Genomic DNA, 16,970 nt, shown 5'->3' on the forward strand with positions numbered 1-16,970 from the left:
ATATTCCAAAAACAGGACACAGACAGCCAATTTTAGATTTTGGAAAATGTAATTTATAGCCATGGTCAGCAAATCCAAGAATAATATGATTCATCCTGGCCAAATGTGTATTCAAATCATTATTTGTGAGTTAAATGTCATCAACATAGGACAACGCTTCTGAGTCAGCTTCTTGTAAAATGTACATTACTAGAGTGGTAAACAGACCTGGACTGTTCTCCCTTGTGGGAGCCTACAAAATCTTCCTTGGGCTCCTAGTGCTGAAAATGCTGATAACTTGTGGCTTTCAGGTGCTATATTTTGACAGGAATGCCATTGGAAATGTCCAATGTAGTTTTGTATTTTGAACGAACAACATTATTTATCAAGCCTGTGCTGTGGCAATTTCGTACAGCAAAAGTCAGTGTATGACTGTTTAAATGTCTATACGATAAGAATGATCTGGTTTAAGCACATAAAATATTGGATTATTCATAAGACAGACACGATCTTCAATCACACCTTGATATTCTAATTGTGATAGAATCTCCTTAACAGGGTGTTTAGTTTCATGTTTAATAGGGTATTGTGCTTGCACCTACAGACTGGACCTTATAGGTATAACATGATATGGTGAGTTTTTATCCCAACCCACCTGATTGTGATATAATGCTGCAGCCTGTGCAAGAGCCCATTCTGCAGCATATGCAGCTTTAACTTCCTTGGGAACAATAACAGAAAAGGAAGGAATGATAGCATCCTCCCCTTGTGAGACTTCTCTAACAAACTCTGGCGGCCACCTCACTCTACCTCAGCCAAAATATAACGTTCATTCATTAGTTAATTTCTGCCAGAATATTACTTTAATAGTATGTAGTATGTCGGCCTCATTTGAATGTCCAAATCATAAAGTATATCAGGAGGGCTTAGCTGCTGATCTGGAGTTTCTACTTGTACATAGTCATTATTCGGTCTCACCACCAGAATCTTTTGAAGAGTCTGGTGAACTATTTTGACCTCTGCGGCGCTGTCGAGCACAGTTTTTGTCCATTTCTAGTTCCAAAGAGGAGTTCTGAGTATTTTTGGCATATTTCGCAGAAATCCCAGCCACTTTCTTCTTTTCAAATTGATCTTTTTGATGTGGAAGGTGGAATTTTATGATGAGGTCAGAGCAGCGCTGCTAGTCCTTTTTCGGTTTCACATAATCCTCCTGCCTGCTATTGCCTTGTCCCCCTCTCTCTGACCGCTTGTCTGGAAAGGAGTGAGAAGGGCATGTATCACAATACTGATATATATCAGGGTGTTTAATAGTATCACTGTTACATAGATTGTAACATTTTTCGGAAGACTCCCGTTATGACGATCAAGTCCATGTTTTAGCTTTAGCTTTGATTTTTATCCCAGTGCGTTTTAGAAGATGCAGGTGCCTGCTTGGTAATTTGGGTATTAGATTTGCCTTTAGGTTGTAGTTTATGAGACCTGATTCCCAAACTATCATGACCTATAGATGTATAGGTTTAAGAAATTATTTTAGGGAGCTCACATTACTGATTTATTTATTAATTTATTGAAGTTTTGTATAGCGCTGGCTGGACCCGAGGGTATCAGAGCGCTTCACATCAAAAGACACATATGCAATAAAAGAACAAGGAGCACAGGCGAACATAAAGACAGTACATCAACATCTTGAGCGGACTGAGGGACGGAGATCAGGAGCGAGTCATCCGGATCTGGGTTCAAAGAGGGGGCGGCCTTTCGCAGTCCGGTGAGGGGATCTCACTACGCACCAGAGCGCTCTAGGAAGAGGGCTTTGAGTAGCCTCTTGAATTGCGGGAAGGAGAAGGTCATTCTGATGTGGGGGGGGGGGGTGGAGTTCCAGATCCTTGGGGCATTGCCCGCAAAGGATTTATTTGCGGTTTTGTGTTTCTGAGATTTCAGTGGGATGAGTAGGAGTGTGTTGGAGCTCCTGAGGTTCCTGGATTGACCGGCCCTTTTGAGTTTGGAGGCCAGGTATTCTGGTTTGCCTGTATGCAGTGCTTTATGTGTGAGGCAAGCCGTGCGGAAGTTGGCTCGTTGGTCTATCGGGAGCCACTTCAGTTCCTTGAGTGCCGGGGAGATGTGCTCATATGTTTTTGTTCCTGTGACCATTCTTGCTGCTGCGTTGAGGGTGGAGATTAGCGGTCCCAAGTGCGATTTGGCTGTTCCAGTCAGCACTGCGATGCCATAGTCAATTCTGGAGAGCACTAATGCCTGGGTGGCAAGTTTCAGGTCTTTAGGGGGGAGGAAAGGCTTGATTTTGTAGAGAAGTTTCAAGTTCAGGAACGCACTTTTGGCGGTTTTTGAGATGTGTTTCTTCATGTCCAGTTTGGGGTCGAGCGTGAACCCTAGGGATTTAGCGGAGTCCGTTGGTGCTAGAGAGACATTGAGGGCATTAACGGCTTTGAGCCATTCCACTATTTGGGGGTTTTCATCCATATTTGAAATGAGGAGTACTTCCGTTTTCTCTTCATTAAGTTTGAGGTGGTTAGCTGAGAGCCAGTGTTGGACCTCCATGAGTGTATCGTTTAGTCTGTGAATGTCCTCGATCGAGGTGGTTTCCAAATAGAGTTGAGTATCGTCTGCATAGAGATGGAAGGGGATGTTGGAGTTCCTTAGAAGTGAGGTGAGGGGTTCCATGTAAATGTTGAAGAGTTGTGGGGAGAGTACTGATCCTTGAAGAACTCCTCTGCTAATGGGGAGGGGGTCTGATTCGAAGCTGTTGATCTTTATTCTTTGAGTGCGGTTGTTGAGAAAAGAGGAGAACCATTTTAAGACCGTCTTTTCGATGCCCGCTCTCTCCTGGAGGACCTTGAGTAGCAGGGTATGATCCATTGTGTCGAACTCTGCCGATAGGTCAAGGAGGATGAGGAGGCTACATTGGTTGGAGTCGAGTGACATGTGCAGATCATCTAGGACATTTAGGATTGCGGTTTCAGTGCTGCATCCCTTTCTGAATCCTGACTGGTGTGGGTCAAGTAAATTGGTGTTTTCTAGATGTTGGGTTAATTGTGCGAGCACACATCTTTCCAGAGTTTTGGATAGGAGCGGAAGGTTCGAGACCGGTCTGAAGTTGTTCATGTCCGTATGGTCAAGGCCCGTTTTTTTTTAGAAGTGGCGTGACTTGTCCTATTTTCAAGCAGTCCGGAATAGAGCCCTCGCTCATGGAGCTGTTGATGATTTTACCCCATATTGGAGCTAGAGTGAGCTTCATCTCTTTGGTGAGTCTCGAGGTCAGTTGATCGAGGGAGTGCGAAGAGGGTTTAGCGGAGGCAATAAGATTGCTAATAATTTCATCCTGGACTGGCCGGAAGGATGACCAGCGGATGGCCGGGGTTACTGTGGCGTTGAGGTTAGTTGCAGGACTCCAGGTTTCTGAGCGGGAAGCGGGCTTCGGGCTGAATGAACGGTCAATGTTAGCGATTTTTTCATTGAAAAAGCTTGCGAAGTTGTCGCAATGTGTTTTGGACGCCGCCGGGTTATCGGCCGCTGGCATGGAGGTTTGGTTCTTAAGGATGTTGAAGAGTTCTTTGGGGCGATTTTTGGCATTGTCTAACGCGGAACAGAAGAAGGATGACTTTTTGCTCTTGATATGAATGTAATAGTTTTTGCGTGCTGCCTTGAGTTGGTCCCGATGGAGGGAGGTGGGGTTGTTCCTCCATGTTCTTTCCAGGGATCTGAGGCGTCTTCTTTCCTCATTAATGTCAGTAGAGAACCACGACCTTGAGGGAGTGCTTCTGGTTTTTTTTAGTTTTAGAGGTGCCAGTTGATCTAGTGTGAGCTCCAGGTTGGCATAATAGAGCGAGGTGAGTTCTGAGGTTGAGAGGGGGTCTGTCGTGTTCGGGAGGAGTGAGCTGAGTCCATCTTCTAGCTTGTCTCGGGGGACTCTGGATGTGTTCCTGACCCACTTAGGGGAAGCTTGAGTGGGTGGGAAGGATAGGGCCAGCTGGTTGATATGGAAGAGAGTGATGTGGTGATATGACCAGTCCACCGGGATGATGCGGTCAATCGAGATTGCATTTTTGTTCGCAATGATTGCATCCAGGATCGCTCCTCTGTAGTGCGTTTCCTCTGAACAGTGTTGGATCATCTCATTGTCTTGCAGGAGGGTGTTAAGTGATTGAATGAGCGGGTTCTTGGTTTCGTTCCATCTTAGGTTGAGGTCGCCCAGAATTAAGCTGTGGTCGCTGTTGAGTGCGGATTGGGTGATCAGATCCGACAGCTGAGCACTGAATTCGTTGGAGTTGCCTGGGGGATGATAAAGGAGGTGGCATTGACGTGAGCTATGTGAGGGAGATTTGATGTTCACCGACAGGCATTCAAATGAGTTATATAGGCAGGAGGGAATTTCAGAGATGGATAGGTCACTTTTGTGGATAATTGCTATGCCGCCACCTTTGTGAATGGGCCTGTCTTTGCGGATAATTGAGAAACCTGGTGGCACCAGCATGTCCAGAGTGGGGAGGGATAGTGTGTTTAGCCAAGTTTCCGTGATGAAGGCTACATCCAGGTCATGGGAGAGGATGGATTCAGCTATTTCCGTTGCATGTTTGACTGCGGACCGGCTGTTGATGAGCATACAGTTCATGGGAGGATCTTTTTTTGATTTCGCATTGTCAGGCTTGGCTCTGGGAACGGAGGATAGATACATGGGGGGGTCTGGTGTCTCTGCGAGGGGGCGGGACCCTACCCACTCCAGTGATGACTTGGATCGAGGAGGCGTGAGTGGAATTCAGGAGTGGGGCCTGGGCTGGCTGGTTCAGAGGGAATTCATAAGATGCGACGAGAGCGCTCACTTCATGGGTAGAGAGGAAGGGAGTGGTTCTTCTGGGCTTGACTGCTCGCGATTCAATCAAGCCTTTAGTGAGAGGAGGCAGGGAACCTGAAGGGGGAAGGGGGAAGGGGCCGGTTGGTGGGCGGAGAGTCATTCCTAGGGAGAGGTGTAGGGATGGGGGTGATGCTAAGGGAGGGGAGGGCATCTGGATAGTCCCTTGGGTGGATAAGGGAGGGGCGTGCAGCTGGAGATTCCCTAGTGGGATACGGTTTCCTGCAAGCCAAGGATCAGGGTAGTGATATGTGCTTCAATAAGGTCAAGGCGTTGGTCTGTGCTTCCAGGGGGGGGCGGTGAGAACTAGAGGAGAGTGGGTAGGTAGGTTAGGGGGTTGTGCCTCGGTGTTGTCAGGTCTAACGATCGGGTGTCGGAGGGCTAGAGAGTGAGGGGGGTCATTGTCCAGTTGGCGGTGAAAGTTACCTTTGTTAGCAGCGATTGTAGGAACTGGAGAGGAGGGGGTTCGCGGTGGGGGGGACTGAGACGAGGAGTTATTAGGGGGTCTAGGAACTTTTTGGAGGGGAGGCTGATAGCTAGTGTGGATACGGGAGCTAGGGAATGGGGGGATGGGGTCCTTTGGGGATGCGAGGGGGGCTGAGTACTGGAAGTTTGGGGGCGAAGGATGAGGGCCGGGGGTAGTGAGATAGGGGGCGCTGGGGCAGGTGGGGGCATTGGGTTGGCCGAGTGGGGGTGCCGGGAGGGGCGGGGACGCTGATGTGGGTCACTAAGGGCGGGGGACTGGGAGCAAGGGGAGGTTCGGGATCTGGGTGGAGGGGGGTTGGGAGTCCATTGGGACTGAGCAGTGGGCTGGGTGTTGGATGGTTGGGTGCGATGTGCGTAAGCCAGGGGATGGGATGTGGGGGGAGCTGGGGCTGGAGGTGGCGTAAGATTGGCGGAGTGACTGAGCAGAGTAGGAGGAGGACACTGGAGAGGCGGAGACGCGCTCCGTAGACTCGGATTTTGTAAGGCGCCAAAAGGGGGGGCGGGGGTCAGTTTGTGTAGGTAGTGAGCAATTGCCAACTTGAGGGAGGGGAAGAGAGAGTCAAAGAACTCTAGGTTCTCGTCTTTCGCCTGTATTAGAATGGTGCCATTCGCAAAAATGGTGATGGAGATGTCTCCGGACAGGGACTGTAAGTTCAGGGGTGCGATTGTTAGTTTGCAGTTGTGCTCGGTGAGGGTGGTTTTGGAGACTGGGAGGAGTGCATTAAAGATGGTAACCCCATCAAACTCCACTATTTCTCCATCCCCTACACTGCGAAGGTACTTCCTGGGATTATTCTTCTTGATGGCAGTCTGGTGTACAAACACATCTTCTTTGGTGTCATTCCTATTGATGAAACCGTACCCATTTCGTACATTAAACCATTTCACGGTCCCCAAAACCTTTGTTGGGATGACCTTCTTGTCCCCCGCGGGGGCCGCCGGAGCCAGGCCGGGCTTGATCTCCACAGCCTCGGTCTGCTGCTGGGTGTCGACCTCGCTGCTCATGCTGGTGTCCGCGGTGGTGACTTGACTCCTTCCCCGGGGGTTGATGGTATCAGGCCGGCGGTGGCTGCTGCCTTCGGGCTCCCTGGCGTCCGCTCCCGCTGCCGATCGAACTATCTTCCTGTGGTGGAAGGAGAAAAGGGTGCAGAGGCAGCTAATGTCACAGGTCCTGGTGGTGTTCCAGTTCAAGGTAGCAAATATGCAGCAGACCGTAACCATTACAGACGCTATCCCCGTCGAAGGGGCCCTCCTCGTAATTACCAGCAAAATTACCAGAACAGTGAGAGTGGAGAAAAAAGTGAAGGGACCGAGAGCGCGCCTGAAGAAGGCAGTCTTCAACAGCCACGCCCATTTCGCAGGCGTCGCTATCCACCTTACTACATGCGAAGGCCTTATGGTCGCCGACCACAATATGGCCATCATCCTTTACAGGGGGAGGTAGTAGAGGATGCTGATTCCCAGGGTGCAGGAGAACAAGGCAGACCAGTGTGACAAAATATGTTCAGGGGTTACAGACCACGATTCCGCAGGGGCCCTCCTCGTCAAAGACCATCTAGAGAGGACATGAATGAAGAAGATAAGGAAAACCAGGGGGATGGGACTCAAAGTCAGCAAGCACCTCAACGTCGATATCGTCGTAATTTTAACTACAGGCGTAGACGGCCAGAAAACCCTAAACCACAAGATGGCAAAGAGACAGCCGACTCTCCAGCTGAGAACACGTCTGCTCCCGAGGCCAAGCAGGGCGGTGCTGAGTAAATACCGGCTTACCATCTCGACCATCATCCGGTTTAGTCATCAAGAAGTATGAAATTCCAGCAATAAGAAATGGACAAAGAATTCGAACTAAAGACCTTAAGTGCTTGCTTTCTGCAATTGACCAGATACACCAGACTGTCTGCATTATGTATGCAACATTGAATTTTTATTATTTTTACCTGAAGTCTTTTCGGAATGACAAACCTGTTTTTTAAAAGCCTATTTTTTCTCAACATACCTTTTTTAAAGGTTTTTAAAATTGTTTTTTTCTGGTCAAACAGAGATTTTTAACGACCTTATTTTTAATTTGTATAAAAGTTACACCTGGTTTTTTCAAATGTCAACAAACTGCAAGCATCTGTTATTAAAGGTCTTAAAGTAAAAAAAAAAAAAAAAAAAAGATGGTAACCCAAGCGTCAGGCCTGTTGGTATGGAAAATGAAGTCCATTTTTCTCTGTCCTCTGATTGCGCAGTCATAGGTGTCAACAACTAGTGTTTCAGGGTGTCGCCTGATTAAATTCTGTTTGAAGCGTTTTTTGGCTTTAAAGGAGAGGGTGCGTGGGAATGATATAGCGAAGGTGTTTTGCCCTCGCGGAGATAGGTGATTAGGAGAAGGGCAGAGAAGCGTGTCCGATAGTGCTGCCGGGGGCATCTTAGCTGTACTAGGGGAGGCGAGACCTTAGGGGCAAGGAAGGGGGTGGTGGGTAGGAAGGGTGGGGGCTGTGATGATTGATTCGGGGCGGAAGGTAGGGTAGGGGTGTCCACCCGGGGGGGGGGGGGGTGTTCGGCTGAACGGCGTAGTAGCTTTGGGGAGTTGCGTATCGAGGGTGTTCGTGTGGTTTGGGGTCGTTTCTTCGGGGGGAGGGGAGGAGGGCTATCCCGTGATGGAGGGGGGTGGCGTCAGGCTCCTAAGAAGGGCACTCCTGCTTTGATTGGGACCTCTCTGGGGAGAATCGGTGGCCAGCCTGCCGAGGGCGGTCTGTAGCTAGTGGATAATGGGTGTGGCAGTGGGTTAGGTAGGGGGCAGGGGGTCCTAGGGGAGTGAAGCCGGATGGTTATTGTGTTAGCTGGCGATGGTAGTAGCGGACGGTGATGCCGCCTCTTAGCGTGAGGGGAGATTGGCTCAAAGGTGGTCAAGAGCTGCAATTAGGGTGAGAGGCATTGTTGTTAAGGGGGCCTCCGCAGTCCCTAACCTGGGAGAAATTAATACATTGAGGCTGGGGCATTAATATCTGAGTCCGTGTGAACTAGCTCACGGGGCTGCAGTCTAGACGCAGGCAGAGCCAGTTCAATTTAGGCTGGGGCATTAATATCTGAGTCAGTGGGAGCTTAGTTCACTGGGGCTGCAGTCTAGATGCAGGCAGAGCCTGCCTGTTCATTTAATGTCGTGGGTAAACAAGAATCTGGCTGGGCAAGTCCGATTTCCCTGTTTATTTGCAGTCCCGAGTTGCGGCCATATTAAGTTCAGGCGGCCCTTGATGTGAGAGAGTGCATGGTACTTGCGTGAAGGGTGGGGGAAGGTGCCCCTGTGGCTGGGTCCTCTGGTTACGGTGTCGGTCTCGTCGGTCTGGCGGTGCAGGGGCCTTTTTTCCAGAATTGGCTTGTTTCAGGAATAATTAAGTCCTTGTACTGATCTGTTTAGGAAACTGAAGTGAGCCGTTGGCATATCGCCAAAGAAGCTGCCTCCCCTCAATATTACTTAAACATAATTGAGGACACTGTGGCAAAATTGTCAATAAGTTTCCAGGGCAGGGGCCGTCCATGTTCAGTCTAAATCTGTTTAAGGACTTCAGGTAAAACAGCAATTGAAGGAGTACCATGAGTAATGGTGTAGATTGTAGCTAATACGTTGCCCCACGGATTATACTCCTCAACTGGGGGAACCATACAAAGTGGAGGACACATAGTTAGAATTAAAACTGTATCTTGGGGTCTCGTATGGGGAAACACTGCCTCAAGCTGATTTGTATTTTGTGGAATCCAAAATGGAATTTCATCACATTTGGTAGGGACTTTACCCATAATGGCATTAATCGCAATAGGACTAATTGCAGACACAGCTAACTGACCCTGACTAGCTTGAGGAACTCTTGCTGGGGCAGTAATGAATGTACGCATAATATACTGCATAAGATGTTGATACAGCCTAGCCAAATGGTTCAAGAGAGCAAGTGTATCACGCTGGTTTAATGCGTGTGCATTAGGATAAGGCACATAGCTTGCTAAGACTGGCCAGGTGCCCCATCATTATTGAGAGGAGCCAATCTGACATTTTGAAGTGTATGTGGGAGGGCGACTTGGAACCAATTTTGATGTTACTGGTAGGTTAATGGTATTTCAAAATATTCCTACGGTCTATATTCAGCCGTAACTGCAGACTTGGTGTATGTGTGAAATGTCAGTGAATTGGCATCGACTGCAGTAAAATCAACCCAGGAATAAAAAACTTCACAATTATAAACTTCATGTGCCTCAACCATGAAGGTAACTTCTCCACCGCCACTGGCAAGCCCATTTCTACTGCTTGTCTGAAATTAACAGAAATAGTCACTGGTTACACCATATTTAATGAATGAAATTCAAAGCAAGGAAAACAATATAGGGGACAATCCTTTTAAAAAATCAAGCTTGATTGACCTACAGACATAAATAGGTGCTGCCTATTAAGCTGAGGAGGATAAACCCTTATAACCATAATCGTCTCCGTGTAAGGTAATAAACTAACCTTGGGCCCATGCAAGTAAACTACTCAGGAGATCCATTAAATAGGAACCACACCCTAAATGTTGTTGGCTCCATGTTATACTGTTCCTACTAATTTAGTAGGACTGTGTATTAGGCCAACAAAACTTCATAATATAGAGACTTAGCTTCTTATATAATCAGTATATATTGGTTTTTGGCTAGCTCACAGTACCACATCTAAACCCATAACCTTTCAGAATTATAGATGTTACTGGTAACCTCGAACATGACCACTCTGATTCCCAAGCGAATCGTGGAAACAGATCTAACCCTTTCGTTTGTCACTTTTTGAATTCCCAAGAAGTCAGAAAGAAATGATACGATAATGCATTTTCAAACTTTTTAAAAAAAAGCTCTAATATTAGTAAATAAAACATGAACTTCAATTACCAGAAAGATGACACACATCATTTTTATGAGCATTATTAGAATGGTGAAAAAACACAAACAACTCAACCATTTAATTGTTCATAATGTTACTATGGTTACTCCTATCTATCACCAATATCAAAATGCTAAAGAGAGCATGTCAGGATATCCATCTACCAGACCTGCTGGAAGGCTCTAACCCCATACCTTGGCAGGTTGTGCCAGGAAGCCTGCCTCGGTGCACTAATGAATGCCCCCATCTAAGTGTGCAGGCCTGCAAACTTCTCTTGCACAGTTACCTTCCTTCTCTGGATGAAGGAAGCGGCAGTTCCTCCATGGGAACGGAGGAGCAATGCCCCCCTTCCTATGCAGCTGCAGAAAGCTGGAAAAATGTAATGGTAATAAAAGGATTTTATGACCATTTCATTTTTCTGGCTTTCTGCCGAATCGAGAGGGCAGGGTGGGGCCAGGGCGTCATTGCTGCTGATTGACAGCAATGACGAGTGGCCCTTTCACTGTGAATTGCGCATGCCAGCTTTGGTCGGCTAAATTTTTAAGGCCAAACAGACATGCACAATTCAACCTCTCCAACCCGGTTGTCATAGACAGCCGGGTTGGAGAACAGACACAGACCTTCAGTGCTCTTCACAGCCCTGAACCAGCCTGCTCCAGCCAATCCAGACACTTCTCCCATGCAGCATGAGAGCAGTGTCTGGATTCAATAAGGAGCTGTGAGACCTTGCACTGAAGGAGTCTGGAGCTGCTGGCTGGAGACACCGAGGACATGATGCAGGCTAAGAAGGTAAGTGCAAGTTTTGTTTTTCATTTTGATATGAAAATGTTTATTTGTAGGTTTCATTTTACTCATGTTGACTCACCATTTTTATGGGCCACCAACCGCCTCTGGATGAAGGTCAGCGATACCAGGGCTGCATCCCAGTCACAGCAGTGTCCAGCATGACTTCGGTAGGAAGTAAAGCACCTCTCACAAATTCAGACTGAATGCTGTTTAAATAATAAAACACCATCCTTAACTTACTGTGACAGAGGTGCAGAACAGCTTCCTAAATTGGTCTGGTGAGAAAGAGTCTCCTTGAGCAAAAATAAAACAAGTGATTGTGTCCTAAAATGTGCAGCCCTGAAATTAAATATGCATACTACACAGTCTATCAGAAGTAAATGCGTGTCGCTTATTCTCATATTAGCTAAAACACTTGCAAACCACCATTAGGAAAAGATGCTAAGTTAAAAAAGGGAGCTAAAATGGAGGCTAAATGTAAGCTCCACAACACTTCAGCTCGCAGATGTTTCTGCCTGGTTCTTCAGCACTGGATTGCCCCTTAGTGCAGCCATGCGCTTAATAAAACTCAAACATAAACTTAAACGTAGTATTGCAAGATGCAGAGAATGTTTTTGACCTTGTGAGCTGGGAATGCCATCTTAGAAACATTTGCCTTTCCTTGTCAGCTCTTATAGTCACTAGAGCTTTTGTGGCAAGATTCTTCTGGTAAGATTATGCTTCACTCGAGCTCAGTTGGTATCGCAGTTCTTAGGGGCACCAGTCAGAGGTTCTTTATGTTTTTGATCCTTTTCACAACATTGACTAAATTAGTAGTGTACACAAATGACAATATTCCTAAAAGCAGACAAAATAATGAGTGCACAGTAGAACTATCACGCATACAAGGTTCGGGAATAAAAAAAATCAATCTATGCAAACCTGACTTTTTACTGTTCATTACCACCATGAAGTTGAGGATGGATGGATTTTGAGAAGGGTATGCATCAACGCTCAAACAACATTTAGGGATCTTAGCAATATTTAGGGATTTTTCTTTCTATGTTATTTAAACACGCCACCACTATTGAATAAGGTTAAGAGTCTTCTGATAGGCTGGCATGCATTACCAATTTCAACAATGGCCACAGTCACATTAGTCAAGATGTCAATGTTTCCACTTTTTATATTTCTATTTTCTAGTCTGCAGTGCTACTTACAAACCAAATTTCTCAGTTACACCAAACGATCTCAAGCTTTTAAGGACCCATTGTTGATCACAAAGCTGCTAGAAACGATATCTTTGTGGGCAAGAATTTTAGACTTTATAACTAAGGTCTCCAAACATTCTTCCAGGTGCACTGCACTTTTTCAAAAACTCTTTTGGAATACATGGTAGTATAGAAAGAATATGATCTACCCTGTTTGTTAAGCTAACCTGGTGGCCAAGAAAGGTGCTCTATTAGTCACAAATCTTAATCAAGGGTGAAATTATTTGTATAGCCTTCCACAGAACCTACTGTAGCTTCTGTATCTATTACAAAATAAATAGAGTGGCCATTGACTTCATCATCAATATATGGGTACTTTAGCCTACCTCTAGGACTGCTCCCGTAGGAAATCCTCCTCTCTCTCAGGCAACATCATTGTGAATTACTTTCTGAAGAAAACTAAGGAAAATCGTTATGCAGAACCAATGGATTCTGTTGGTACCCTGCACTATACAGCATTTTGTTCTTAATATTTTGCTGCAACACCTAGGCTATAGGCATTATCATGTGAAACTGTTTCTCATCACTTACACTCTGCACAGAAGTCGGTTTAGCTGGGACCGTCAACTGTACATCCCTCAGCACCTGGGAACAAATGTATTCTGGATTCTATCTGGATATTGTCACCATTCCCGCTTCCAGTATCCAGTTTTACTGCAGAAATGAGAAGCAATGTTCCTCTTCAGCATTCCATTATTCGCATTCATTCCAGTATTATTCACCATTCCTTTTCCGCAACCTTGAATCTGCATTGCTCCATTTCCCATTGTCACTCCTTGCATTGCAGGCATTCCACTCATTCCAGCATTTCCAGTTTAAAGATAACCCAAATTCAAACTCATCAACTGATTGTATGAACTCCTCTCAAATTATTTCATCTGGGCACCAATCATCTTCTCTTTGATTTTCTTTTGCTTTGCATCAAATCAATCACTACTGTATTTGGCAAGTTTCAAAATCTCATCTACACTCTTTGTCACCAAAACATTTCACTCTGCTGTATGTCATTACTAGGTTTAGGACGCTAACCAAAAACAAAAGCACAGATAAAACCACTAACACCATGTTTCTAGGGATCTTCAACTCCGGTGTGCTTCTTAAAAATGTGCATATGCCTCTCATAATAAGCATGCATTAACTCTTTCAGCTCTTGAGAAGTTCTCAAAATCTTTGTCTGATAATATCCTTTTTAGGCACCGTCTTTTTCAAATGTTCAGTCATCTGTCAATATTTATGAGCTGCCTCATCAGAATGAGCATTATTAGGTGCAACCCTTGCTTGTTCTTCAGTTGGCCAAACAGCAGTACCTTTACATTTAAACAAGTAACCAGGTATCACAATTTAAAACAATGACTTCAAATCAGTCTGCAGCATTTGCAAAATCATAGTCAACCTTTGAACCTCCCTGTATCACCCTTCACGCTCTTCTCTCAATTTTGGGAAGTTAAGTCATAAAGAACAGCTCTTTTCTGAGGCACATGCACTAAATTCCCTCCATGTACTTCTTTAAATGGAAATTCTAAAAATGTATTGCTTCTGAACAACTGACCGACCCCTTCATATTCCTTCCTGTCTCTTTTACTCTCTTTTTACTTGTTGGTCCTTTCTTGCATCTTTCTTTACACTTCACGTCACTCTATTCCATTGTTTTTTTAAGTATATCTTTTTTTTTTTTAAATATGTTTTTATTGCGAAAACATAACATGGGCACAGAAGACATAATTATGAAAGCCGTTCACATGGATATAACCGTAGCATTACGTATCAGGGAGCTTACACAGCCAAATACGGCCCACATCCCGGGGGCTGGGCGGCGTAGGAGCAGAACATTCAAATCACCTCTGTGCACGAGAGATAGAGAAGTATCACTGTATTCGCTAGTTTTATCATGGTGCATTCATTTTTCAAAAAAGAACCAGTTGAACAACAAACAATTACCCCAGAAACAGCATCAGTAGCACAGAACCGAATATTGTAGGACAGTTACGTGAGGGTCAGGGGAGGCACGGGTGGTACAGTACCCCATGGGCTCATGGGAGACGTAGTTATGTCTAGACATATACATATCAAGGAATAGCAGTGTGGCTACGTAGGGCCTCTACACCAGCTCCAAGTCTCTCACAGTCACTCCCCCTCAGTACATTTGGACACCGAAGCAGTGGGGGAGAATAACTCCGCGCTCGTGGCATCAGAATCATCCTCCTCCAGCCCCTCCATACACAGCACCCTCCAGGCCAGCAAATCCTCCTGCAGCTTTCTATCTCTACGGGTGCGCTGCATGTGGGTCTCTTCCGCCAGGGCCCATTCTCTCGCATCTTTCAGCCATAGGGAAAACTCCGGCGCCCTTTGACCCATCCATGTAATAGCCACACGTCTCCGCGCCAGGACCAGCAGGAGTTGTAAGAATTTATAGGATAACTTTTTCTTTCTGGGCTTCGGCACCAGCGCTAGGAGACAGTAGATGGGTTCTAAAAGAAGTGTAATCCGTGTGGCCCGAGCAACATGAGTCACCACCTTCCGCCAAAAGTCGTGAACCAGGGGGCAGTCCCATGCTAGGTGGAAGAAGCCCGCCCTCCGCGCCCCACATCTAGGGCAGTTATGTCGTCTGTCCGCCGATATACGATGTAGGGAGACAGGCGTCATATAAGTACGGTGGACAAAATTGAAATGAATAAGTTGAAAACGTGCGTTGCAGGAGACCTCACGGGTCAGAAGCCCGATCCGTCTCCGTTGGTCCGGCTCCAGTTCCACTCCCAGATCCGCCTCCCACGCCGCCCAAGACGGTGCCACCGGCGGGGTCGAGTCCCGACGCATGGCTGAGTAGAGAAGGGAGATCAAGCGCTTGCCTCTCCCACAGGATAAAATTATGTCTAGGGCGTTGGTAGATGGAGGAGCCTCCGGGTACTGGGGCCACGTAGTCCTGGCCACTTCCTGGAGGGCTCCGTAGTGGAGATACTGTCCCTCGTTTAGGTCAAAAGACTCCAAGGCGTGTTCAAAGGACACATAGGAATCGTTCGGGTAGAGGTCCACAAGAGTCTCGCATCCGCCAGAGCGCCACTCCCTGAAGGACATATTCTCTTCCAATCGACGTATTGGGGCCAAGATCCAAAGCGGGAGCTCCCTATGAAACGGCGCCCGCTTCAATACTGTTTCAACGAACCGCTGCCAGATTGCGGCTGTGTGGCGCACCACATACGGTAGGGCGCAATCGGCGCCGCGGCCCTGCATCAGGGCCTCCTGTAGGGTCCTTTCATCAGCCGTACCAGCTAGCAGTGCTAGTTCCCAGTTCTCAGTGTCAGCAAACCACCTAGCTGCCGGGAGAAGCTGAGCTGCGTAGTAGTATAGATCAAATCTTGGGGCCTCAAGGCCGCCCTCTTCCCAACTCCACGTCACCGTACGTAAAGCCACTCTGCTACGACCACCCGCCCAAAGTAGGGAGGTGAGGAGCGAGTTCAGGGTCCGAAATACTCGGGGCGGCAACGGACAGAGGGTGTTCTGCAAGGTATAGAGGACCCTAGGGAGCATCACCATTTTGGCAATCGCCAATCTCCCCATCAGGGAAAGGGGAAGCGTGTTCCAAAAGGTAACAGATTTGTGGAGGGCTGAGAGTACTCTGTCAATATTATAGGTAAGTAGTGTCTCATCCGACGTAGCTACCTGGATGCCAAGGTACCTGAATGCCACTCGTTCACATCTGAAACCCGAAAAGGGTATATCCGCGCCCGAGTCCTGAGCATAGCCCACCAGCGGTAAGACCAGAGATTTGGCGAGATTGACACGCAACCCAGATGCTGCACCAAATCGGTCCAGGAGCCGTAATAGGACAGGGAGAGCCTCAGAGGGGGAGGTCAGATAAAAAAGCGCATCATCTGCGTAAAGGGAGACTACGTTGGTAGTGGCACCCACCACTATCCCCCACTGTCGGAGCTCCATGCGAGCGGCGATGGCTAGGGGCTCAATTGCAAGGGCAAACAGGAGAGGGGACAGGGGGCAACCCTGACGGGTGCCTCTCTCCAATGTCCACTCTTCCGAGCGGGCTGAACCCAATCGCACCCTAGCGCGGGGTGCCCCATAAAGTATCTTGATCCAATTGCAAAATCCAGGTCCAAACCCCATATTTTTTAGCACCTGCATTAAATATCCCCAGTGCACTGTGTCAAAGGCCTTAGTCAAATCGACTGACACCAAGACCTGTGGATCCTCCCTGCCCCGAACCTCAAGGAGGACATGATTCAGGCGGCGCAAATTCATCGCCGTATTACGACCCGGGATAAATCCGCACTGGTCGGAGTGGATTAGCCGAGTCATGTACGGGGCAAGGCGAGTGGCTAAGATCTTAGTAAGGATTTTGGCATCCGTATTAATCAGGGTTATAGGGCGGTATGCTGCGGGATCAGTACCGTCACCTCCCGGCTTTAAAATCATGCATACCTCTCCTTGGTTCATAGATGTCGGGAGGGTGCCAGTACGCAGAGCCTCATTATAAACCTGCAATAGAAGGGGAGCCAAAACATGCCCGAAGGAATGATAGAATCCGGCTGGGTAACCGTCTCCACCAGGGGTCTTCGCACGGGGGAGGGTGGCTATTGCTGCATTAATCTTACCTAGTGTGAGTTGTGTATTCAGGTCTTTCACATCCGCCTCCGACAGAGTCTGGAGGGCTAGGCCTTCAAGGTACGAGTGACAGGCATCGTCTGTAATGGACTGATCTGCCCTATAT

General features: G+C 47.2%; 1 pseudogene; it reads left to right on the forward strand.

The window, feature by feature from the left end:
* LOC144752571 (Y-box-binding protein 1 pseudogene) overlaps nt 1-7,487 on the forward strand; it is a 49,133-nt pseudogene extending 41,646 nt beyond the window's left edge.
* The last annotated feature ends 9,483 nt before the right edge of the window (nt 7,488-16,970 follow it).

The sequence above is a fragment of the Lissotriton helveticus genome, chromosome 5_1 (assembly GCF_964261635.1).
Source record: "Lissotriton helveticus chromosome 5_1, aLisHel1.1, whole genome shotgun sequence".
In the NCBI taxonomy this organism is placed as follows: Eukaryota; Metazoa; Chordata; class Amphibia; order Caudata; family Salamandridae; genus Lissotriton; species Lissotriton helveticus.